The sequence below is a fragment of the Equus caballus genome, chromosome 10 (assembly GCF_041296265.1).
Source record: "Equus caballus isolate H_3958 breed thoroughbred chromosome 10, TB-T2T, whole genome shotgun sequence".
Lineage (NCBI taxonomy): Eukaryota > Metazoa > Chordata > Mammalia > Perissodactyla > Equidae > Equus > Equus caballus.
The window spans coordinates 3,460,755-3,485,951 of record NC_091693.1 but is presented as its reverse complement, the minus strand read 5'-3'; the positions used below and the strand labels follow the sequence as shown (position 1 = coordinate 3,485,951).

Genomic DNA, 25,197 nt, shown 5'->3' with positions numbered 1-25,197 from the left:
TAAAATCAGAGAGTCTCTGAGAGTAGCTGGGAGCTCGGGTTCACTCCGCAGTGGAGACAGAAGGGTGGGCACAGCCGAGGGAGGAGGGCTGTCTGGTAAATGACAAGCACCCACACCTGGGCAGCGGGTGGTGCCAGCTTGGCACTGGGCAGAGCTGCTCTCTGCCACCTTGTCACCCAGAAGCAGGCTCACTGGCATCATCATCATGAAAAGGTTTCATGGTCTTGGGACTTGGAACTCCAGCTTGGTGAATTTTATTAAAATTAGAAAAGAAAAAGTGCCCACAAGGCGTTGGGCAGCTCCCACGAGACCTCACTGAGTGCTTTTGGGAGCCTCGACCTGCCTGACGTATCCCCAAGCCCAAAGAGAATTCCTGAAGTCTCCAATGCGCTCCTCCCTTTGCCCACGTCAGGAAAACACTGCTCCGTCTTTCTGGTTATGTAAGCCAAGCGTCTAGGGCCATCCATGGCAGACTGATGGCATAAGTGGCTAAGTCCTCACCCTGTGTCATGCCCCGTTGCATCACTGCTGTGGCCCTGAGTCTGGGATCCATCCTGTGACTTGCTCTGGCCAAAGGGTGTTAAGAAACAAGACAGAAGCAGCAGCATGAAAAACACTTTTCGATTGGGCTCAGCCATGCTTCCGCCTTGGCCGGCACCGTGAGACTACGCCCAGGCTGGCCTACTGGATGGGCAGGGGCCAGGGATGCTGGGAAAACAGCTACGATGCGCAGAAGGACTCCGCACAACAAACTCTTATCAGGGCCAAAATGTCCACAGTGCCCAGGTCCAGAAAATCTGCTCTAAACTTTCCCTCATCGGTGGGTGCACTTCACAGGGTGCGAGGGCACAAGTCAGGGGCCTGTGGACTGCAAAGAACTATAAGCGCCAAGCTGCTAACTGTACATAGTCAGACCACAGAAGTGCCCCCACCCCAAAACAAAGAGCCAACCCAACAAAGAAACAAAGTATAACAAACCAAAAAAGGGGAAGAAAACCAAAAAGTCAAATATGAGATGGTTCTAATGGCCCCACCCACTTCCCACCCACCTGGTGAGTGTCACCCCAGAATGAGCTTTCCAGAAGGGGAAGGGCAGAAGGTGCAAGATCTCGAGTTCCGCCTGCCCCTCTTAGAGTGAGCCCCTCAGCGCACAGGGGGAGGCCCTAGGGGCTATAGACGTTGGTAGTTTCCATGACATGGTTCCTGTGGGCAAGCAGATGGCGGCATCTCGGGCTCCAGGGAAGGAGCAGAGATCCACCTCCAGGCTGGAGGGATTGCTGCCCGAGGGGCTCTGACTGGGAGGGGGGCTGCTCTGCCTCACAGGGGATGCCTAGGGGCATCCAGTTCGGCAACGACCCCTTGAGGGACTTAGAGTTACAGCCTGTTGACATGAATCCATTTAAGGGATTTGTCCGTCAGTCAAACAGGAGCTGGGCCGGCCTGGGTGGGAATGGGTTCCAGGGCGCTGGACGTGCCAGGAGGGTGGTCAGTGGTACTCAATCAAGGAGGGGTGGCTTTCCCCGCAAGGGCATTCCGGCCTGCTTTTTGCCCCAGGAATTTTAGGTTCTACCGCAGCAGCGGCAGCTTCGTGGGCCGAGGATGCTCCTGGACCACTGCCCAGCCTGTCCCCGTTGTCTTCTGGGTGCTCTCCTGACTCCAGGGGCATGAGGGTGCAGCTAAGTCACCTCCCTTTTCTTTCCCCTCTGCTCCTGGTGGCCCCCGGCGTGGCGGCAGGGCTCCGGGAGGGGACGGCGCACTTTTTCCTCGTGAGATAAGCTGCAGCTGTGCATGGGAAGTGGGGGTGGGGACATGGGAATGGGGACACTCCTGCAGAGGCTGCATCTTCATCAGCTGCATTGCTGGAGCAGGAGGGCGCCTGGCCTCACTGTGGTACCCGAGAGAGCCGGGCTGCCACAAGACTCCCACCGTCCCAAGAGCCATTGTGGAACACCTACACGATGGCACGAAGAAGCACGCAGCTCGGGGTGAAGAGGAAGCTGGTGAGCAGCCCTTGTCCTAGTGGGGTCTTTTAACAAATTTTCTGTAAGACTGCTTTGCGTATATTTCAGTGCTGTGTCATTATAAAAAGGAAAGGTTTCCGTCAGGGCCCGTGGTTCTAGGAGGCCGCAGCCAGATGCTGCCAACTTTTAATGACCGTTCGGTACGACCAAAGCAGAAAAGGACAATCAACAGGAGGGGCAGCCTGAAGGAAGCTTCCAGCTGCAGGGTAGAGGAAATGTGCTGTCTGGGGTTGCCCAGGACCTCCCCCGGCCACGATAACCACAGGTAGGCTTTTGGATGAAAGAATTGCAGCCACGTTCACACGGTTGGTGTAATGAAAGTGGGAAAAGTCTGAGTGATTGGAAGAGTGCTGTTGCCCTTGATTTGGTTTCTGCTGGAGAGAGCCAGCAAATGCTCTTTCCCTAATGGCACTGGCTGCTTTCCTCGAAAAGCAGGAGCCGCAGCCACGGCGGCCGACCTCGGACCATTGAGCAAGAGACCAGGAGGCACGTTTCCTTGCTTGCTCTATTCGAAGCAGACTTACTCTCGCCTCTGGTAAGTCTCGAGAAAACGCCCTAACCCCTCAGACAATGACATTACTGTCACCTGCTTAAAATAGTATGACGTTCTTCAAGTCTTAGAATACCCTCGAGGGCTCTCTGTTTTCCATGAAAGCATTTATTTCAGTCAAAATACTTCATGTTTTTCTCCACTCTGACACTTCACCAAAAAGGAGTTGCAAGAGAATACAGCAACTCAAAACCACCATGTCATTTTTAAAGAAACCATCTCCCTTTCGACGGAAAAACCTGACTCCTTGGGTCTTGTCGCTGGGCGGGTGTGGCCCTGAGGAAGAGCTGGCCTCTCAGCTGCCCGTGTGGCTACGGCGTCTTTGGGGTCTGGAGCCTGCCTGGGAGGGGCTCCGGGAGCCCGTGGGGCTGGGACCCCCGGCCCCGGCCCGAGGTGCCCTCGCTGCCCTGTTCCACCTGTGCCTCTCTTCTTCCCTGACTGAGGCAGGGCCAGGTGCTCCTCCCAACCCCCTCCTGCCTCATCCGGGAAGGCTGAGAGGGCTGCCTTCATCACTCGCATGATGAACCTTTTGAATATGCGGACCTGGGCTCCTGGCTGGAGATGTCATGTCTTCCCCTCCGTTGTTAGTCTGGAGACAACACGGCCTCCCCTGGTTTACCTGTGTAGTCCCAGGGCGTCTCAGGTGCCAGGAGCCGCTGCCATGATCGCCTTGTCTCCTGTCAGATGTGGTTGGCGAGAGACGAGGACAGCATGACCACTGGGCACCGCACACTACAGAGGTCAGCTTGCAAGGACAGCAGGACGGCAGTGATGTGGCCGTGACTAGTTGTCAAGTGAGTGGAGAAAAAATCGGGAAGGAGGGGGGAAGTGGCAGGCAGGGCGATGGAGGAGGGGGACCGGGAAGAGAAAAGTCCTGTCCTTCTGATGAAATATTCAGTGCTGTCGGTGCTGTTCCATAGGCTGTTCCCCCCAGGGGGTGTATTTCTGGATCATTCTTCAGGCCCCTTGTAGGCAACTGGAGCACCTTGTCTAATAGATCGGCGGTGCTCATCAGAGACATCTGTGATGCGTTACCAGTGGTTTCATGTGGAGGGCACTGGCGGGGCCAGGCGGGTTTTATTGTGTGTCGGCATCACGCACGTGCACGCACGTGTGCAAGCAGGTCCTTGCTCCAGGGACATCCGCCATTCCTGCCCCAAATGACTTTTGCCTCGAGTGCGCCACCTCTCTGAGCCTATAGAACTCCGAAACTGCTGTATAGTAACAAGTTTGTGAAATTTTGGAAAGGAAACCACAGTAATGATGCCAGTTCTTATGATCATAAATAATCATAATTAACAGGACTGCTGTATATTTATGTTGGTTTGTTTTCAGACACTTTTCATTTTATTTTGAATTTTTTCATATTGTGTTGACTTGAAACACTTCTGTCTATAGCGTGGCATGCTCTGCAGAACACTGGAGAGCAGCATACTTTATTTGTCCTCAGAAACAGACCACAATAATGTGGTAACTTCTATCTGCTGGCAGGTTCACAGAATGGCGATATTAGTCTCGTCGAAACCGCCCTGTACCGGGGAGAGAGCATCGGAAGCCGGTGGTTCGGAGTTTGCTCTTGGACCAGTAATGTTTTTCTGACTTTCCTCTTGAGTCTAGAGAGCTGCCACAGGAAGGCACATGTACATATTTTTCAGTTTAAATTCTTGATAAGCTTGAGTAGGATAACTTGACTATGAATAATTGCTCCACGTCTGAAAATGTATGATAACTCCTGATTAAAAGCATGGGACGGAGAACAATAGCCCTCGTTCTGACGCTGGAAGACAGGCTGCGGTCTGGGTCCTTCGTGATCAATAATCTATAACCCATACATTGATTCTGGGGGGAACGTCTGGTGAAATGCTCAGAAAATATAGCATCACGTGAGAGGGCTGCAGTGCTCCCCGGCTTAGAAATGAGATCTCGCTTCCATCAGTCTGCTGTCAATAAGCGTCCGATTGCTTTGCTGGGGGAGGAGTGCACCCACCGGACAGTAGATTTCCAGTTGTGAATTTACGGCTGCGTCTCTCTTCCTCTAAATTTTCCCCTCTGCTCCCCGAGGAAGGGCTTGCACCACGACACTTCCTCTGTGACAGTCACTCCCTCTGACTCCCTTGCTCCGCCGGCCGGCAGACCTCGGACAGCTTCAGAACGCAGCGGTCTTTCCAGCTAGAAGAAACGAAACAAAAGTTTGTTTTTCCTTCTTTCCCTCTCTGGCTTTCCCTGGGTTGTGATTTTAAACTTTTAATATGTGCATACTGGTGAAGCATTGTCCCTACTTAAATTATTTGTCTCCCTGTATGGCAGTTTTGTTGGGAAATGAACTACTCATGTAGCTTTTAGAGTCACCATGGGTTTAAATGTAAGCCTTAGGCCAGGTCTACACAGGCAAAGACCACAGATGATTATGATTATGGTTCCAAGCTCTCCTTTCCTGTGATTATCAGGATATTTCATCCAGAAGCAATAGCAATTTTATTCTTTTTCTTTAATTTCTAAATTCAGCGTCCTCTGACCAACGGGGCTCCCTAGCCGTGGCCTCAGTGGATGTTGGGTGCCTTCCACCATGATGGTTCCTTGACTCCGGGCAGCTGGGCCTGTTCCACTGTCCAGTGTAGGAACTGATCCCAAAGTGCACTGGAAGGTGGAGGCCCCCAAGGGAGCAGGAGGGGTGGTGGATAATCTGCAGAGATGTTGAAGGATGAGAAGCGGCAAGGAGACAGCCCAGGGCCTGAGTGAGAGGGAGCAGCTGAGACCCCGGCTCCCTCCCTCAGCTCTGGAGCAGGTGCCATGCTGGCGCCCCCTGGAGGTCTGGAGAGACAGCACCAGGCAGCGACCATGGAAACTGATGGGCCAGGGTTGCTGAAAGAGAGGAGAACACAACGCGGTGGCCGGTGGCCGCTGCTGCGTGGTGTCTGCAGCGGGTGATGGAATGGTCCGGGAGTTTGGAAAGCTCCCGCTGAAGACTTCTAGGGAGAACTGAGGCTGCCTTGCGGACGGCAGGGGAGGGAGCCGGGAGCCGGAATCAAGGCGGTGGGACTACAGGTCATTGTAGTTTTGGTGTTTAAAGCCACTGTGGCCCCATTTAGCCTCCTGGATGATGGTGACACGTGGGGTCCCAGTATCACAGCCTGGCCCAAGGCCAGACCAGTAGCTGGAGCAGCCGATCCATGCTTCTCTCCATCCTGCCCGTGTATGCACGGGGCCACACGACCCCAGCCCCCAGCGCTGTGCCAGAATGCGCATTCGCTCTTCTTGAAAGCACGGCAGGAGCTTTGCTCTCAGCTGACTCACTGAGTCCTCTCATCAAGGTGGACCCCACAGCCCAGTGAGTGACGGCTGTTCCATCTGGCTGAGGAAACGCTGTTAACATTGATATTCTGACGAACTGGCAAAGATGGAATCTTCTTATTGCTTACTCTGTACCAAGCTCTTTACAGGCTCCCTCTCATCCTTTTAACGACTCTCTAAAAGAGGTAAACTTTCTCGTACCCATTTTACAGATGAAGAAACTGAGGCTTAGAAAGTTGCAGCCTGTTGCCCAAACTCACACAGCTGGTGGAACAGGGGTTTGACTCCAGCAGCCAGATTCTGGAGCCTGTGCTGTTGGCTTCTTTGCAGCGTGTTGGAGACCTCATCCTCAGGTACTTTCCTGGGGACCTTGCTTGGCTGGGGGATCAGGAGCACTGGGCCAGGAGCCTGGAAGCCTGCGTTCTCCCATCTCTGACTTGCTCTGGGGTCTTGAGCAAGTTACGTCCGCTCTTTGGCTCTCAATTTCCTCATCTGTCAAACAGAGGCGGGGACCGGATTAACCCTGCGAGATGCGCCCAGTGACCACATCAGGATGTTCTACTACAGGCAGATCTAGGACTTCACTGGGGCCCTTCCTGAGGCCTCGTAGGATGAAACAAGCTTTCGGGTGCACGCTGGTCCCTTGTGGTGCTGCAGAAACTGCCCGAGATGTCACATTTCTCCACTGACACTGGAGCGTCAAGACCAAACAGGGTCAGCGTGCTGACTGCGGCCCTGCGGCCGGTGACTGACCCGCGCGCGAGCGCTCCCGCCCAGGCGTTCTGCCGGCCTCTCTCTGCTGCAGCTGCTGCCTGCCTCTGACCTCAGGGCAAAGGGACCCAGCCGGCTGCTTAATGGGCCCTGGAGGGAGCCTTGTGCAAGGACCTGGGGAGCCCTCTGGAGGAGGATAACCTTCTTTAATCTAAGGCTAAACTTTGCTCTCTTGGATAGTGAACGTTCTGAAGGTGGGTTTATCACCAACACTCTGCCTAGAACTGCTTGTCCACTTTACGTAGCGTCTGGGGCCCCATCAGTTGAGGGAGCTGAATTCTAAGGCGTTTTGAAAACTCGTTTCAGAAAGTACCATGTTTTTCAACCTGGGGCTGAATGGGGACTTTGACCCTGCAGAGGCCTCTGTGCTGGTTATTGCCCCCACCCCACCCGTCCCCAGCTGTCTCTGCCCTTCCCTGTGCCCTGGAGGCTGGCTCTGTGGGCTGCCCTCCCTGGCTGATTCTGACTGGACTCGGCCATCGGAAGCCCCAAGAGGAAATGAGAGGCAGGAGGCAGAACGAGGTGGGCTTGCTGTCTCGGCACTCGCTGCTTCGGGGCACCCCGGGCTTCAGCTCTTGTCAGGGGGCCTTCCTCTGAGGTTCCGGTGTGTGCTGGGCTCTGGGAACACTGCTCCTCCCTGGTCCCTCTGGGGCCCCACCATCCCTGTTTCCGCCCTTCACCGAGCCCACACTCCTCTCTGTGGCTGCATCTGGGATGACTTCAGGTCCTGTTGCTCCGCGCCTCCTGCAGCCTCTCTCCACTGAGGCAGGCTTGGGCTCCCCGTTCACCGAGGAGGCTGACACCCAGGAGCTGTCGACGGCCGGTCATGGAGCAGTTCTATGCGGTAGCTGGGACTCAAACCGACGTCTCCTGATTCCACATTTGGTATTATTTCCACAATTATTCTCATGGGGTTGTTAAGCTTACTAAAAACTTTTGAGTGTTCATGACAAGGGCTTTCTTCAATATTTAGCTTGGCAAATAGAAGCAAACCAGGCATATAATTCACAAATTTTCCAGTTGTTTCCACTGCCATAGGCAATAGCCCTCATTCAATCTTAAATGAGAACCTATACATTTGAAAGAATATTAATGATATTGAGATACATAGGAAGATGCTTATTTACCCTGTTGACCAACATGAGAAAATAAAGGAAATGATGAGCAGAAGACAGTGGATGTGTACTTATGTGTTGTGATACATGCAGGGGTAAAATGAGTGGTACAGCGTATTTTTAATTTGAGTGTAGTTATTACTTGTGAAAGTGGAGACTAATTATGCCGTCTCGACTCGGGCATCAGGAGAGAGGGTCACGAGGAAGCTGCCCCCTCGCGTTGCTCCAAGCAGTGCAGGCGGCTTCTCTGCCGGGTGGGTGCTGTGATGGGTTTCTGCAAGGAGACTTGCAGGACTAAGGGGAGGCAGCGTTAGCTTCCCCGGTCGCCCTCTCCTCAGATGGCCCATCCAGGTCCGTGCATAATTGCAGCTTCCCCCCGCCACTTCTCAGTCTTGTATCTGAGGCTGTAATTCAATTCCCCCTGGGTGGACATCACAGGGGTCAGCCCCCAGGAGATGCATGCTAGGTGTGGCGAATCTGTCCACAAAGGTTTTAAATCACTGGGCTAAAGCCGATGCCGGGGGGTCCTGGGCTGTGGGTAGGCCCCGTGTTACCGCAGTCACAGTGAATTCTAATTACAGGCCCTAAGTGGCATCCCAAGGTGGCTACAAGCTTCAGCCGGGGCGAGCTGTTATCTTGGTGGCTGACACAGACGCCTGACTCGTGAGGAGGGGCCCTCCCAGCAGACCTCAGGGAGGAAGTGGTGGAGAAGGGCCGGCTGGTTCTCCCCTGGGCGGAAGTCATTCCCCCCCTCAAGAGGGTTCTGCTCAGGCCTCCCGTGGCATGTTCCTTCCCCCCACCCTCTGCTCCTTATCGCAGAGAGTTTCTCTGCAGATATGAGGGACCTAAGGCCCTCAGGTCCAGCCAGTGGTTCCCAGTGCACAGCGGAACTATCTGGAAAACCCCAATGCCCAAGTGCACCCCAGACAAATGAACTTAGAGTCTCTGGGGTCCGACCCTGCTGATTCCATGAGCAGCCAGGGGCGAGAGTCACTGCTCCAGGTTGTAGTTGATGAGTAAGCTTGCCTGCATTCTCCGCTCAGGAAGGAGCTTTACTGGGGCCTGGTGGGGCAGGAGGGACACTTACCAGAGGCAGCCTCCGCCAGGTGACATTTGTTAGCTGGTAACCTAATCACAGCTCCAGGCTGGATTCTCAACCTCGCAAATCCAGAAAATGGAGTTTATTCAGATTCTGAGAATGGATCTTTCTTTTAGGTCTAGACTCACATTAGTCAAGGTCGTAAGACTGATGTATAAGCCCAGAAACACAACGTGTTACTTAACAGTGAGAAAGATAGTGGTATGAAAACTGGGCTTCTTTCATCAGTATGAGCTGGTCTTTCTTGGGGCCAGGCTGTTTTCTGGTGACCATGTCTTCTACCTTGTCCCTGGGCAGGGAGTTGCACCAGTGGGTGAAGTGGGCCAGCCCATTCTCAAACGATGTATTTATTCAAACAAAGCTTCTCCAAAATGGTTTGATTTTTTTGGCTCTGACATTTTACAAGCCTGATAAACTAAAATTTGCTCGGAGAAAATGGACTGTGCTGGTTTCCTGGGCCTTCCTGGATGTTAGGGGACTTGACACCTCCTGGGTGCCTCTTTGAACAAGTGGCATGAAAGGAGAAGCCAGAGTAAAGCGGGGAGGGGGCATGCACCTCAGGGACAAACGCGCTGCTTTGGGGCCTCTCCTTTCACAGAGGGGCCGGCTCCCCAGAAGCCTGCCTTCCATTCTCACGACGTCTCCGGAACTGCAAACGTTTCCAACAGGCCAGTGTGCGGGCTGCCAGCAGGGCCGGAAGGGGCCAGGCCGGGGCGGGGTGTGTGGTTTGCAGGTCCAAGCGGCTCCCGGGTGGCTCCCTGTTGGGGATGCCCAGAGAGCAAGGCGGGGGAATGGGCTACGTTGGCTGGTTTAGAAACAAATGAGAAAAGCTACCTTTTGCATTGTCGAGGCCCGTCGAGTTCGATGACAGCGGTGTCTAACAGAATAAATGGCAAATGCGTTTCTTTAACGCCATCTTCTCTCACGGCGACACGCATCCCGCGCGGTTCGCAGACGCGCGGCCTGAGCGGCGAGCTCCTCCTGCTGCGCGCGGCGGCGGACCTGTTAGGGAACCAATCCCGCCCTCCGGCACCTCGCTCCGAGTTTCAGCTGAAGTCAACGACTTTGAGGAAAGAAGACTTTGGATCAGGCTGCTTAGCTCCTAACCAGACAAAGCGCTGCGCCCCTACCCCCGGAGGGGCGGCGGGTATGGAGCATTTCCGGCTCGGGCAGGGGATTGGGACTAGTGACCAGGCCCTGGGCAACCTGTCCCAACCAAACGTTGGCTGCGGGGTCAAGGACTCTGTAGCCGGACCGCCTAGTCGTGTGACCGTGGGCAAATGGCTGAGCTGCTCCGTGCCTCAGTTTCCCCATCTGTGAAAGGGTGCAGTGCCAGAATGTAACTGACATCCTAGGGCTGCTGTCAGGGTGAGAGGGGCCATTATTTTCAAGGAATGCTTAGAAGCGCTTGGCACACAAAACGTGTGATGTAAGGGTTTGTTATGCCAGGTCATTTATTCCGCAAATACTTATTACATACACTTATGTGCCAGGAAAAATTCTTGGTGCTTGGGGTTCGACCTGAGTGAGTCAAAGTTCTTGCCCTCCTGGGGTTTACGGTCTAGCTGGAACAGTAAGGAAGCGAGGATTTTGGACTGTCATAGGCACTGTGAAGGACAGCGCACTTCAGACGGATGGGTCACAGAAAGCCCGTCTGAGCAGGGCACATTTGAGCGGGACCCCGGGGATGGGAAGGTGTCCTCTGTGAGCCCAAGCCGACGATGGGCCCGGCCTGTGGGGCCAGCGGTAGGCTGGCAGGGGCGGCACCTGAGCGTCAGGCTGAAGGTGCCGCCGAGGCATGTGGGCCGCCAGGCTCAGAGGCCATGTAGGGACCACCTGTGTCCCTTCCTTTCAGCTCCTTCTCCGAGTAGAAATACCCCAGTGAACAGACACTTGGCGAGAGCTCAGGGCCAGCAACCGCCTGTCACCTGCCTTTTCAGATTGTCCTGGGCTTCTGTCGAGCTTCGTTTCCAGAAGCTGACCCACCCAACGCATGATTTTGAACCTGTTGTTCTGTGGGGGGCACATGGTCCACTGCATTGTCCATTCCCTGGGAGGGGACCCACCAAGAAATTTCTCATTTTGGATCCACTGCCTTTTTAGTTTACGGACAAAGTTTGCACAGGTTTCATTTTCCTCTTTGCTGTGGCCTCTGGGAAGCTCAGAGCCATGCTTTCCATGTCCCTTTGGGCACTGCGTGTCTATGCGACTGTGTATTAACCTCATTTCTGGCTCTGGTATTGATTTTCCTCCTCTTGCCTTACTCAGGTTCTTTCGTTTCTTTACGTCACCTGTTTGTTTCGTGGGCATCCTTTTGAGAAGGGAGCAAGGAGTAAAGGGAGGAAGAAGGAGTGCCTAGCTAAGGATGCAGTCACCAGTAAGAGGCTCCTGCCACGAAGGTGGGAGCCCGGTGGGGCGCTCATCCTCCAGGGAAATAGCCTGCAGGGGAAGACACGACGGGGCTTCTGCCTGTGCTGACCGTGCAGCCGGCCAGCCTTGGCAGTGGGTCCGGGGCCTCTGGCTGGTGCTCCTCAGGGCTGGAACATCTTTCTGTGTGTAATGCGTTGTTATATGTTTAAAGATGCACACTTAAAAAAAATACAATGTGTCCCCAAAGGCCAGACGACCCCTTCACCTGGTATTCACCTGAAGAAAGAATGACTGAACGAAGATGGGGGCAGGGCCGGCTGTGCAGCGCCTACGCAGAAGGAGCGTCGGTCTCCAGTGCCATGCTGTCCTAAGGGACTTCCAAGGGTGTTTTTGACCCCACACACATTTCTCCGTGTGTGTTGTCTTTGGTACCCAGCTTCACATAAGTTCTAACTCCACTGCCTGTGCAGACAGGCGGAGGATGGCCGCAAGACGGAAGCGACTGCTGAGTGTGACACAGTCCTCGGGCTTTTGTTTTCCTCTGACAGCGCCGTCCCCAGTCCACCCCCGGGAGAAGAGTGGCCAACCCCTGCCAATCTGGCTCTGATCCCCACGGGACTACTTGGGTCAACAGAGCATCCTAGGTCACCTGTTGGAAGAGGAGCTTGAGGCTGGGGGCCAGGGGTGGGTTGTCTTGGCTGGAAGTTGGGGATCTGGTATGGCTCCATCTTATGGAGACCTGTGGTGGTGAAAATTTGGGGCTATTCTGTTCTTTTGTTTGGGTCCTTTGAGCAACACCTCTCGTGATGCCCTTACTCTGGCTCCCCTGACATCAGGGGAGAAATGGCTAATGGTGGGATCCTGCCACTCCTGCACCCTCCATCTTTCTTCCCAATTGAAGGAGAAGGCACCCCCTCGGGTCTGGAAGCCAATGAATTCAGCAGAGGTTGGGGAGCTCAGAAGCATCTAGATGAAGTTTGAATGTCTGAAGATGGGTCCATCAGCCTTAATTTGCACTGCATCACATTTGCAAGTTGCAAAATGGAATTTGCAATTGCTTTTCGGCAACATTCAAATTAGCACTTCTTAGCATATTAATGAACTACTTTTTTTTTTTCATTATGTGACCAATTTTAATGTAAATAGCGGTCTCCATGCAAAGATTAGGTCAGTGTTTCCTGAGATAAAGTTCGGAAGCCTCCTATGGAGGCTGAGAATCTGGCTTTTGGATGGGGGCACGGCTTCAGCCCAGAGCAGTAGCCCAGAATGGGGGGAGTTTTCAGACCCCTTGGCCTGGCAGGCTTAGGTCTGGGGACAACCCTGGGAGAGGCTGCAGGCCCTGTGCCTGAAGAGGCTGGAGTGTCAGCCAGAAGTGCAGGAGAGCATCTTCATCTCCACATCTGAAAAAGAGGTCAGGATGAAGGGCATACGCACCAGATCACTTTCACACCCACAAAGGGAGCGACTTTCTTCAAAATGGGTCAAAATCAGCTTTGATGGGGTTCCATGTGACTTCCCCTTTCTAAGATGTTTTCCTGTATTGACGCTCCTCTGGCATATGCTTCGAGTAGCTGGTCCCGAGTTCTAAAAGAGCGTTGTCCGCAATTCAGCTGAGCATCTTCTGGAGCCACGTCGGCATAAAAGGGAAGGATCCCTCCCTGCAAGGATCTTTTAGCTCCTGGCCGTGAGCAGCCCAGTGATTTGACCCAACGCGCACAGGAGAAGAAACCAGCAAAGGGGGCTTTAAAATGGGTCCAGAGACCACCGAGTTGTGCACCGCTTGCCTTCTGCAGAGCCAGCAGTCAGAGGAATGAGAGGGCTCGGATGGGCTCCCAAACCCTGGAGTCAGAAGAGAAACTGGAGCCGGAGAAGTCTGCCTGGGTGGTCTCCAACCAGCCACCCGGCTGACGCCGACAGGAGCCCATGGCGTGGGCTTCCTGACGGAACGGTGGCCTTCTGCATGGGAGTGACGCAGCCACACCAGGCTTTCAAAGACAAGGAATGACCCCAAGTTTTCTAAGTGGCAGTGCTTTCTTGGTTCATTATTCAAAATGAACTGATTATTCATCCCCAGCTTGAATTACCAGCTAAATAGTATTTTCCTGCTGAGTGTACATTTGTAATGCTATCCATTTCATCCTGCGTGATAACATTACATTCCGGGGCCTTCAGCTACCTATTCTTTACTATCTATAGATGGGTGCGTGGGTGTGCTGATTGCATTTTAAAAACAAGAGTTTGTGTATCTGATGGATCTGGAAATAATCAGTAACTAAGGTAGCAGAGGGAAAAAAAAAATCCAGCTCTTGATGAGTAATTTTAAAACTGTGAATACTTCACAGCTTGATAGATTCCCAGCGAAAGAGGCCTTCAGTCACAGTGTCTCCCAAAATGCAACTAGGCCAGCAGGTGCTTGTTTTCGGAGACCTGGGAAGCTGATATGCATTTCGTTATGTGAGAAAAGAGCCCTTCTGCTTCCCATTGTTCCTGTGAATATATAGCAACCTTTATGGGTCCATCAGTCCATCAGTGAACAACTCCCTTTAGTCAAGACTCTTCCAGAGGAGCCCAAGTCAGATGGGCTTGTCAAACTACAGATTATCATGGCTCATGTAACTGCAAATCCCAGGGGCAGAGCTTCAGGAGTGGCTGGATCCAGGGGCAGGAACACCATTAGCAAGCAGGGTTTAGCTTTGATTTCTTTTGCCTTGACTCCATTTTCAGGCAGCTTTAACTACAAATCTCAGGGGCAGAGCTTCAGGAGTGGCTGGATCCAGGGGCAAGAACACTGTCAGCAAGCAGGGTTCAGCTTGGATTTCTTCTCCCTTGACTCCATTTTCAGGCAGCTTGGACTCTCTCTTTGTGGCAAGATGGCCGCCAGCAGCTCCAGATGTTTACCTTTCCTCTCAGAAACGCCAGTGAAAAGATTCTCTGTCTAGACAAAAACTTGTTATTGAGTCAGGCTGGCCCTGATTAGGTCCTACACCCACCCCTGAGCCAGTCACAGTGGCCACTGGGATGTGATGTCCTCATTATCTCGGTCTGGGTCACTTGCTTATCCCTGGAGCTGGGGAGGGTTTAGCTCCACCCCAGACCACATGGATGGAGCATGGGGGAGGAGAGATTCCTCCAGGAAAGTCGGGATGCTATTTCCAGTGAAAGCAGGAGAGTGGCTGGGCAGGCAAAACAACAGATGTCCACCCCAACAGCTTTTCAGTTAACTCTTCCCAGAAGTCCAGGAGCAAGCTATATCCAGAGAACAGAAAAGGAGGCGGCTTCTGCTATTTAACTATTTATATTTTCCCGGCGAGAGGCTGGCCCCCACTCTGTGGGTTTCCTTTTATACAGAGGCTCGTAAGTTTCACCCCTTATTTGCAAGCTCAGAGCATCTGCCAGGCTCACCTGAGAGAAGCTCTGAGCAACTCTGGCAGGGGACAGATTGCCTCGGAAGCCTGCCTGGGTCACTGGCTGGGGATCAGGGCTGGTGCCCTCCTGGGCTCTTTCTGCTCTGGCTTCCTGAGGATCAAACGGCTGCTCATGGTCAGAAACAGGGTCTAGGAAGAGTCCTTCCGGATGGTCACCAGTTTTTCAAGCTTCTTTGACAGGTGGCTGCATTCCCTTGTCCTCACGTTCGAGACCTTGGCTCCCAGGATGTTTTCTGGAACGTGTGGCTCATTGGGTGGCTATTGAGTCAGTCTTTTCTCCTCTAATTCTTGCAGATTTAGCCATTTGGGTCCTGGAAAGGCTGGAGCAAGCAACACATCATGTCTCTCCATTCAAGGCCTGGGGCTACAGCTGGGAGCCTGTCTCTGTCCCCTTGTGTCTCTTCTCCCTCCTTCTCCTCTTTTCTGCCCTCCCCTCGTTCCCCTCTCTTCTCCATCCTTCCTTCCTTCTCTCCTTAAACTCTTCCCTCGGATACGGCCTGGAAGGAGTTACTGGTGGCCTCCTAGTCCTTTAGTCAGGGCCACTGTTCCATTTTCTCTGGGTGGTCATAGGCTGGGAGGAGTGTAGGATGGGTCTGACGAGGAGAAGGAAGAGCCTGGAGAAGCAGGTCAGGAACCACCCTCCAGCTCCTGAGCTCCATAGTTTCACCCGGCCCCCTCGGGATAGCTGGAGCGTTTAGGGGGCAGCTGTTGGCTGTGCCTTGAAGGACGCATTGGCTGATTCAGGCTGGGGAATGACCTCCACGGCTTGTCCTTCACTCCAGGTGTTCAACCTCTCATCCCAATCGCCCGTTCAGAGTACGCCGTCCCCTCGGAGGCCGGGTCGAATCCCATGAGGTCCATTCATAGGCAGGGGGCCGTGGACACCTCCTTCCCACTTATTAGGGCAGAATCGCTCTGACAAAGCGGCAATGGCCCGCCAGAGCCTCATTATTTTAGGCTTCATTGAAATGCGCGGCAGAGCCATCCCGGTACTTTATGTACTAAACTTAACTACAGTAATGTATTCAAATCATTCTGAATTTATCTAGACTGAGCATCCTTTTCTCCTCCTCCTCCTCCACATATTTTTTTAAAGATAGCAAGTGTGCTTTTTGAGACAACAGCTAAGGGCTACCTATTCTGCATGGAGGGACAGGTGACCCCTTTCCCAGCAGCGGCCACCAGGGCTCACCTGATGGCAGTCGTGTTTTGGGGCCTGTGGTGCTCTTTCTGGCTCCATGTCCCACCCTCCTCCTCACTCCTTCCCACATCCCCACCCTTGCTGGGAAGTGCACTCTGGAGGGGGAGTGGCCTGTGGAGGCCGGAGAGCAGACTCCAAACTGGGGAACGGAACCCACAGGGGACGGAAGGGTGCGCCGAGGGCGGAGGAGTCTGGGAGAGAGACCTTGCCTGGGAGGTAGGAAGCCAGTTCAAACCCTAGTTTGGACATTACCTTTCGGGGTGACTTGGGTACACTCTGTCCTCTTCTCTGGGCCTCAGTTTCCTTGATATGAAAACTCCTGGTGGTGAGGGTGGTGCCCTTGAGCTGGTTCAGGGGCTCTTGGCCTGGGATCTGTGCACAGGTTTTGGAGACCCAGGGACCTCCCCAGATTGTAAGCAACCTTGTGTTTTTCCTAGGGGAGAAAGCCCACAGCTTTCACTGGATTCCCAAGGGTTCTTCTCTAGCAGGGGCTCAGAGCCCTCATGTTTACCAGCACCCAGGACCCCAGGCGCCTTCACAGGCATCTATTCAATGCCTTGGTTTTATAGATGACCAGTGACGCTTAGAGAGGGGATTGGCAGGGAAGCTGGGGACAGTTCTGACGGGGACCATTCGAAACTGATCTCTGCGAGGATCCAAGTGGAAGGAGCTGGGAAGTACCAGCTAGGCCCTACTGGACTCTCCTAGAGCCTGACCTTCCCGAGGGGCACTGGGGATCCCAGTGGCGAGGAGAGATGTGAGGATAAGTGAGGTGGGAACCACATACAAACCAAAGCCCTGGGCCAAAGTAACCAGAATTGTGTGGAATTGCTTAGTGACCATTGTCTGATGTGTGTTTCCACCTTCACGTCTGCCTCCCAGCTACAAGATGCGGGCTCTGGTCCACCAGGGGGCTCGAGCACAGCTGAGGACTCAGGCTGCTCCTGGACCACCCTCCCTCTGGCCGTAGGCTGTATTCTTCACAGTTTCTGTTGCAATGGGCGTCTCCTCATCTCTTCAACAGCTGTGACTCTCTTCAGTGTCCCGGGCCTCATGGCCACGTGAGTAAGCGAGCTTCCTTGAGCTGATGGAGGAGAAGCCACCCTCTCTTCCCCTCCCAGGTGGCATCGTCTGGTCTTCCTTCAGCTTCCTCCTGAATTTGCCCCCTGCTCTGTTTCACTGGGCTCTGGCTGGAGGCAGACTCCTGTGGGTCGTGTTCTCTGTCGTCCTGTGGCTTCTCTTGGTGTAAAACAGCTGAGCCCCCAGCCCTTTGCCTGGGCTCCTCCGCAGTGGAATATGTAAGTGGCCCCATGGGAGTCTGTGCAGCCACAGGTCAAGTTTGGTCCCAACCAGGAAACCCTGCATCTCCCACCAGTAGTTCAACATCCCTGCTCACCTGGAAAACATTTATCTGCAGCCTTTCCAACCAGAAAGATCTTCCTGAGGCATCTCTGATTAGTGTTTATCCCCAATACTTGAGCGAAATCAACGCTTTCCCTCTCCAGTCATGAAAGGACCATTCATATAGAATTTTTTTAAAAAAAATTTAGTTAAAAGGTATAGTTCTATGGTCTTTTAAAAGGCAAAGGTGAGCCGGCTCTGTCGTTACGGAAGTGTCATTCTGTACAACTGAGAAAGAAGTTCTGTGTGCTCACCATTAAATAAAATTTTATAATGAAAATTTTGTCTTATGAAGGTGAAACTTTGAGAACATATTAGAATTCTCATTTTTCTATGCATAGCAATCAAATGACCTTCCCATACTGCCACATAAAGTATAGATTTAAAGTTAAATGATCCAGTCAGTCATTTACCATTTTCTTAAAGAGTAATTTCTTCTGTAACTATGGATGTTTACATATGGTTTTCTTTTTGGTATTTACCTTTTAAGAATTGAAGAAAAACTGACATTCTTTTTTGGAACTGTTTTTTAATAGCCTTTGTTTATTTTTAATATGTGGCGTTCCAGGCCCTTGCTCTAATGATTTTTTTCACACTGCATTGATAATTAAATTCATTCATTTTCCCAGCTGCACAATTCCTTTAAATAAAAAGTTATGGGTAATAACACCTCTTCCGCTCAAAGTACAGAGGAGAAAAGGGCATCCCCCAGCTGTCTGTCGGGGGAGCACGCAGATCGCACAGGTCACGGGGTACGGCGAAAATGTGTGCACAAATCCTCAGGATGTCAGATCTTCTTGATTTGGAGATTCTGACCTGTGGGTTTTGATTTTCTGATACTGGAAAACATGCATTTTTTAATATTCATAAAGACATAATTTATCTCCATCTACCCTGTTCAGACTTTTAGTTCATAATTTGTAGTAATCATGTCATCAAAAGCGCTAACGGTGCTGGTTTCTCTGAAATGATCGGAGACGGTTTGCATGCTGTTTCCAACCAGCATCTCCATAAGGAGGGCAGTAAAAGTAAGCTGAGATATTTAGTGACATAAAAAGAACCGTGTAGATTTGTGAAAATGTAAAACTGTGATCATGCAAGAGGTTCTTGAAGTAATGAGAGGAACGCTTCGTCCCTGGGCGAGGGATTCACTCGTAGCTTCTGTAATTTCATGGATGCTATAAGGATTTGGTTTTTACACATTTTAATTTAGTCCAGAGATGTTCCTATTTTAATTATCCATACACAAGGCCACGGCATCTTTCTATGGTTATTGCTATATGTTACATTTATATATCGCAATAGCAACTTGAAAAAACCCCAACAAAATGCTTTCACCTACATGACCAAAGGGTTATACTCATTTGTTTTAATGACACTGTATGGACCTCTGCATTCTTAAATAGGATTTTTAAATACACGAGTGCAGACACTCATGGATGTGCACACAGACACACATGAGAGAAGAACTGGTTTCATGTCCCCCTTTTGTGAAGAACTGGGACATGCTTTGGGGGAGGCCCCTAAACGGGGATGCCTCGAGCCCCTTGCTTTCCTTGGTAACATCAGAGGCACAGAATCGGGGAACTTGAGAGCAAAACTGGTTCCCGTGAGCCTCAGCTATCACATTTCAATATAGAAAAACCCATTTGGAGAAATGTGATATTTTAACTATTGTATTGGGCTCAATCTGTAGAAGTTGGCAAGGAAAGAGAAGAGACAAAAAGACATATATATAATCTATAAAGTAAACATATATATAAACCTAAACATTTATAAATATACATAAATAGATAATATATAAAAAGGCCAATCTGGTGGGAGCACATGTTTGAATCACCAGCTGACCCGCTCTCATGCTGCTGTGAAAAAGTGGCCAGGGGCTGATTCTGGTTCTATCCACAGAGAAACAGGAAGCAGAAGTTGGTTGCGTTTAAGCGAATGCCCCACAACCCTTCTCCCCTGAGAGGCTGTGGGATGTCAGGGAAGGGCGTCATGACCTTCGCTGGCAACTCTGCAGGAATGCCTGGGGGTCTTCCAGAAGCAGGGCCCCCCCATGTCACAGGCTCAGAGGAAAGCCTTGAACCCTGGCCAAATGTCCTGGTCCCACAGAGGAGTCCCTGGCCTCATGGGCAAGCACGGTCAGAGTGTCACCCCCTCTCACCCTGCTGACCTGCCTCAGACCACACTGACCTTTACCTCAGCTTGCTGCTCCCCACTGTTTAATGGGGGGACACCTGGCTCCGGGGAAGGAGAGGCATTAAGTGAATTAAGCTTTCAGGATCCTTGGAGGAAGGGCTTATCCCAGAGTCACAAAATGCATGTCTGAGGGGCCCAATCTACCCACAAATGTGTTCTGCTCAGTTCTCAGATTATTTAAAAGAAATATGAATTTGTTACTAACATTTACTAATTGGAGGTTTCACATAGCTATCTGGATTTCTGGCTTCATTCCAATATTTGGATGTGCTAGGAACATGGGGTCCCGTGTCCATACAGAACAATTTCTCGGAGCTGACCGTCTGCCCCTGTAGATGCCGCCGCCCCCTCCCAGGCCTCTGCGGACCCACTCCCTGGGCCTCACACTGGCGGGCTTCCCCACCCGGGTTGTCTGTCGGGCCCTCCTGCTGCTGCAGGTGTCTATATAATAGTAGTGTCTGTTTGGGGACGGTCTGGCCACCGGCTTGAACCACCCTGCCTCCCCTCCCTGTGCGGCCAGCCGGGGTTTGTTTCAAGTGACAGCTGGGCTGAGGAGCGCCAGCCACGTTGCTCAGACGTGGGATCTTTCATCTTGTCCACTGGGACCATGCTCTTTCAGCTCAGACACAGCCGCGCTTCTGAGAACACGATCCTCCCAGCCTTCTGGAAGGACCACGGAAGCTGACATGAAGGGGTTTAGTGCACGCTCCCTCGCAGTCTTCCGCAGCTGGGGTGGAAGGCTGGATCCGCGCCCCCGCCTCAGGTAGGCGTGCCTTCCTTCGGCATTTAAAGATGCTGCTGCCTCTGACATTGGCACTCGCTGAGGTCTGGGGGTCTCACAACACTGTTGTTTCCAGTGATTTATTTTTTTCTTTCCCTCGCTGCACTAGTAAGATGTGTGTATCGATTCTCGTGTGTGTGTGTGTGTGTGTGCGCGCACTGCATGCCCAGGTGGGGTCTCCGTTAACTCTCTTCTTGTCTAGCACAGGGCATGAGCTGCAGGTGTGGCTGGCTCTGGGCAAGGCTGTCCCCACTGCTGGGCTACAGCTCAAAGGCCCTGTTTACTGTCACTCTCCCCCGCTGGACCCAGAGTTCCTGGAGCAGAGGGCCTGTGTTTTCATCTTTGCGTCTCCAGCACAGGCTCAGTAACCGAAGGTGACTAAATGCCTGGATGGATAGATTAATGGTGAATCGGTTCTGTCTCCTCCGCGTTGAATGGGAAGTTGCTACATTAGCATAACTCTTGTGAAACAGCAGCCTGGTGGGGCGGTTGGAGAAGCGGCCTGGGCTGGAGGTGTGTCAAGAGGGCCTGGGGCTCTGCCCTCTCAGCCATTGCCTTTCCTAAGAGAGGGAGGGCCTGGCCGGAATTTCAGGGCTACTCTGCTTGTTGAAACTCCTCATTCTCCTCTCTCCTCCCTATTCCTGGTGCTGTCTGTTCAACTCAAGCTGGCCCTGGCCCTGGAACACGGTTTTCTTAAGGGCCTCCAAGACCTCATGCTGGCCTGAGCTGGAGACCCCAGCACATCCTTGTCAGGGAGAGGGGTGCTACAAAGCCTTCGCTATCAAGGAGAACTTGCTATCCTGAAATCACTGGACATGTGTTCTTCTTTTCCAGCATTCTCTGTGAAGTGCCTGCACCTGAATCCCGTTGTGGTCATTGTTGGTGCTAGGACCTGGCTCGTGGGCAGAGAGCACCGTTATGCAAGTCCATGGCTTGCATAGAAGCTGTGTGCTGAGATGGCAGTCACCTGAGGGCAGCAGCCGACCCAGCGGGATTTGGTTTTACTGGGAATCCATATTCAAAAGCTTTGGCTTTTGTGCATTGTGTCTAAGGGAAACGAAGCTAGTTCAGCATTCGAGGCCCCAGGAAGGATGTGGGTGAGGAGCGCGGGCTGGGCTGGCAGCTCTCGGGACCACTGTCCTGTCTTTGCCTGTCTGAACCTACTAGAGAGGTCGCAGGGGTAGGAATCTAGGGAAGAAGCTCAGGCACAGCTCAGTCCTCACGCGCCTGTGGAGGCTCACGTGTCCACGTCTCTGCCATACCTGCCCCCTGCCTCCGCTCCCCAGAAGCTTCTGCTGCTTAGCAGTGCTCACATGTGCCTAGCCCCCAAGAGCTGCTGGTTCACCTAGAGTCGCTGTCTCTCTGGGCATCCGGCTTTTCTTGCCTCGTGCTGTCAGGAATGTATGCCTATTTTACTCCCCCGCCCCCCGACCAGACTGTGACGTCTTCCAGGGCGAGGCTGAGATCACTGTCCCCCGCAGTGCGCAGGCCTGGACAGTAGCGCAGGTGCCTGCGTCTTTCCTTGCCGGGGACTGGTGAATGCATATCTGACCTCGACGTTCTGCAGGCCTGGGAGTCTCGTTGTGAAGGCCATCCAAGACAAACTCGGCATTTGTTTAAACATACTGCCCTGAATTTGAAGTGAGCCCTGGGTCCGAATAGGCTGGGGGGTTGGAGCTTCGGGCTTCCCAAATCCGGCTGTAGAGTTATAGGATTTACTGAAACACAGGAATGCTCTGCTGTTCCTGCTCAGAGCTCCCCATGCCCGGTTATTTGTGTTACACATTTTCCCCATTAGAAATTGAAGCACGGCAATTAGAACACAACCCGGATTGTTCCACAGTTCGGGGTTTCACATGTCTACTTGGTAATTTCGTATCTGTAGCAGCTTTGGCGTAGCATCCTTAAAGAGCCTTCCTTGTTTGGATTTTTCTGGATAATGTTTTCCAGTTCAGGGCGACTGCTTAGAGGAGTACGAAAATGCTGGGCAAACTCAGATTTATTAGCCTCGCCATTCACACCTGCAGTTTCTCTCCATCCAGGTGTGGGGTTAACATAAGCCCCTCAGGTATTTGCAGAAATTCATTAGGAAAAAAGAGAGAGAGAAAAAAAAACCCAAATGCCTAATCAGAAATTACCTTCCTGGTAGTAAAACCTAAATTCATGAGAATTTATAAAAATAGATTTCTTTTAAATGCCAGGGAAGAGATTTGGAGGGATCTTGGCAGATTGGGATGCATGGAACCAACCTGCGCCAGGTCCTTCTTACGTTAATAAATATTCATTTTGTTTTTTTGGGGGGGATTCCAAGTACCAGGCAGAGGGTCCTTGTTGTAGAAGTCAGAGCTATTTCTACAGCAGGCGGTTTCGGATTCGTATCAGGTATCTTTTTCTAAAAATGAAACTCTTTCCTAACAACTCAGCCCTCCAGCGGGATACCTGCTCCAGGAGATGGATTCAGACACGGCCCATTCTTCCTGCGTGCGGCTAAGCAAGCCAGGTATGAAAATGGTCCTCTTTCCCCCTCAGAGCCACCTCTTTTTTTTTTCTGTGGACACTCAGAGAAAGCTTCATTCAATATTGATAGCGTTTCGATACATTAAAACCAACAGCAAGTCGGGAATTTTATATAAAATGTGTATAGATGGCATTTTTTCCCGGTTTCACCTTTTTTTGACCCAAAGAGTCCATATTTTAGGGAAATTTCATCTCCTTTCAAAGCCTGCAGTCGGTCTGGTTCTCACAGAATGCATGTCCAGTTGGTACCGAAATGGTTCCTCCCGAGATGTCTGTGAAAATGACAGTATTAGTATTATTTTAAAAATCTGTTTTCCACTTGTGTTCCATTTAGCAAATTTGGGGCTTGAAAATCCTTAAAATAATTTTCCTTCAGCTGGCAGAGAGTAACAGTGTTCGTAATAGGTAAAAATAAATGCTTTGTCATTCTAACAAATATTTTAAACCAAACCAGCAGATATCTTCCAAATATATTTCACTTAAATTTATATGAAAGACAAAGAGAAAGAGAGCACCAGCGAGCGAGCCTCAGTTGCAGCTGTTTCCAGAGTTTGGGCACAAATATTCTTTCATTCCTTTGCATGATTTCGATAAAATTAGGTCAAAGAAATGTTCATTTGGAAACAGTGCTTTGTCATATTATCTACAACACATGTCTAGCAAATTTATGAATCCAGCATTCATCGCGTGAAGTTCCAAATCCTAATGAATGGTTTAGACAGCATTGTCATCAATTTTCCGCAGGTGCAGCGGAGGCAATCAGTCACTTCAATCAAAAGGCTCAGTCAACTCGCGTGGCGCTGTCATTTTTTACACGCGGATTGCTGAAATTAACAAAAACGATCCCTCCCCGGGTGCCTTTACACCCTCCCGCCTTTGGGTGGCGCTTTTGAGCAGCGCTTTGCTGCAAGCGGAGCTGGCGATTTCGCAGCATTCTTTTTTCTTTCTTTCTTTCTTCTTTTTTTTTTCACTTTATACTAACATAATATTTCTTTTGTGATATTACGGAGATAAAATTGCACTGTGTGTTTTAACACACATTACAACAACCTCTTAAGGCAAAAAAGTAAATTCATGCAAATGAGTTATAGAAAGTGAAGAGATCCGTCGTGGGGCGCGGCGCGGCGGGGCCCGCGCTGGGAAGGCTCCGGGTGCCGCCGCGGTTGTCGGGTTCTGGACTCCCTCGCCCTTTCCCCTCTCCGGCCACGCGTCACCCTGCAGTTTGGGCTCTCAACTTTGCAGCTGTTGCTTTAAGAGTTAAGATTGAAGAACCGGGCCAGCTGGTTCCTTTCACCTGTGTCTCCTCTGAGCTCACCTTCCAACAGTCTCTGGAAGTCTTCTCCAGGGCAGGCTTTACTGGTATGGGGAGAGGCACGTTTCCTTGCGATATGGGTGATGAGAATTATGTCCTTGCCTTTGCAAATACTGAGCTCTTCTCCTGCAAGGGTTAACAGCACTTTCAAACCCTCTCCTTTGCCTTAGAAGACTCATGAAAGGTCCGAAGAAGGAAAAGCTTTGGCTTTTTATATCAGTGAAAAATAACCTTGTTTCCAAAACCCTATAGTCCAAAAAGGATTTCAATAGTACCAGCAATATAAAGAGAAAACTGCAAGAGATGCTTTGCATGTGCCAAGATGAACACTCCCGTCTTTATCCCGAGAACACCACCAGGTGCCTTCTAAATCTTTGAAATATATGGACAGACAGAAAGCACTTAGCATCCGTTCCTCGGTGATGAATAGAGTTAACCTTTGTAGTTTGCCAAAAGTCAGTAAGTTTTTCTTTCCCATTTGTTCCAGCGGAATCAGGACTAGAAATGGAGGTAGGACCACATGAACTCTCACGTCCTGGCCTTTTCTGCTGGACGACAGTAGTCAGACTGCTCCCAGCAGCCAGAAGAGAGATGTGCTAATATTAACTCATTTAAATTATCAGGTTACTTTTATTGGCCGAAGCACTCAAATTTATTAAACTGGCTTGAAAAATATTTAGGTGTCTTTCCTTTGTAGACGTCATTAATGACCAAATTACCCCAACATTTCTGTGGCCACATTAAAAAACACACGTGTTTTCTGAAGAATGCAAATTCTAAGGAATATCATAAAAATGTACTTTTTAATAACTAGTCGTGTCACTTTGCAAATAGCTTTGATGAAAGATTCCTGCCCGCATAAAGTTGAAGCTACATCTGTGTCATCCATACTGCGTCTGTGATACCTTCCCTGAGAGAGCAATTAGGGGCTTGTGGAAGCTGGAGCTCTAGCTAATATTTGAAAGTACATGTGTGTCTGCAGCTAAGGGGAAAAAGGGCTGTGATCGGCTGTGAATGGAGAACAGACTTCTCACAACTCCCACCTTTCAGCCACTTGATAAAAAATGCTTTTGGGGGGTGCCTGGAGAGTCTCGAGGGGGTGGCTTTTCCGCTGAGAGATGAAGACTGCCACACAGGAGCCGGC

General features: G+C 51.3%; 2 long non-coding RNA genes across 3 annotated transcripts in view; one reads left to right on the top strand and one right to left on the bottom strand.

Annotated features, from left to right (window-relative positions):
• The window catches only part of LOC138915692 (uncharacterized), a 170,535-nt gene that overhangs the window by 133,941 nt on the left and 11,397 nt on the right, over positions 1-25,197 (top strand). The window lies entirely within an intron of this gene.
• LOC138915693 (uncharacterized) lies at positions 2,662-9,819 on the bottom strand. Its single transcript, XR_011421807.1, has 2 exons — positions 9,682-9,819; positions 2,662-4,740 (listed from the first exon to the last, which is right to left on the bottom strand). It is a non-coding gene; the product is annotated as an uncharacterized lncRNA (long non-coding RNA).